This window comes from Tupaia chinensis, unplaced genomic scaffold (genome assembly GCF_000334495.1).
Source record: "Tupaia chinensis unplaced genomic scaffold, TupChi_1.0 Scaffold000569_1, whole genome shotgun sequence".
NCBI lineage: Eukaryota > Metazoa > Chordata > Mammalia > Scandentia > Tupaiidae > Tupaia > Tupaia belangeri.
Window position 1 is genome coordinate 4,629,324 of NW_006160083.1, and position 1,254 is coordinate 4,630,577.

Consider the following 1,254-nt stretch of genomic DNA (forward strand, 5'->3'; position numbering starts at 1 on the left):
AGCCCAATTCCCTTGTCCCTGGTGGTTCAACTCCCCTTGGAAGATTTTACCCCAGATCATGCCCTTGCTTGGCTTCTTGCCTTTCACTGTTTGGCTTCTTATTACTCCCTCAGCAATTTCTCATGGGAGCCCTTGCTTAATAAATCATTTGCTTATGAATCTTCCTTTCAGCATCTGATTTCTGAGACCAAAGACATTCATATTTGGGGCCATCTTGGTGACAGAATAGTAATGCACCGCTCAAGAGAAGCTAGATCTCACATAGCAACCATAGTTTGAATCCCCAGCTTGTTGACCTGAAACACGCTGAACACACGTACAGTGTATTGTCCAAGATCCAAAGGCTTGGAGGCCTAGAGAAAGGGGATTGCAGTGTGATCAGACTCTGGATAATGCTCATCTCTCTCTCTCTTACTTTCCTGTGTGTGTTCACATGCTCTATTATAATTTTTTAAAAAAGATATTTCTGTTCTACTTTTAATTTTTTAATTTCTTTTTTAAAATGCTAGATGGCACAAGTGTATGTGAGAGAGAGAAAGAGAGAGAGAGGGAGAGAGGAAGGATCCCTCAACAGGGTGTGGTAGTGATGCAGTCCTTTTTCCTCCAATTCTCTACCCTGTCAGGAGCCTGGGCTTGTGTTCATGTGCCTGGCATGAAACCAGAGGATCTAGGACTCGAATCTCAGTTGACCTAGTAGGATCTGGTTTCCTCTTCAGAGTCTAACTCTGCATTCTGGGGCTAGCCCCTATTTTGAAGTTATGAGTTTTATAAAAATATATTTAACTGTAATATGTATGTGTATGGATGTATATAGAGGAGCTCACACACAGGAGAACTAGGCAACATGGTGAGACACCATCAAAAAGACCTCTCCTTCTCTCTCTCTCTCCTTTCTCTCTCCTTTTCCTACTTCTCTTTCTCTTGTGTTCTCGCTCACATACATGCATTCATACATACATACATACATACATACATAAAAAGGGCCTGTTTGGTGGCACAAAGGTAATGCTCTGCTCAAGCGAATTTGAATCCATATAGAAGGTGATAGGTTCAGTTCCCTGGTTTGCCTAATATGTGGGATCTGAGCACATCATCTATTGAGGGTTCTCTCTCTCTCTCTTTCTGTGTGTGTGTTTTACTCTCATGAGATGGCAAGAAAGTGAGAACTAACTTCCTTCCTCTGGGCATTCTTGTGTCTTATAGCCATTAGAATATTTATTTATTTATTTATTTATTTATTTATTTATTTATTTA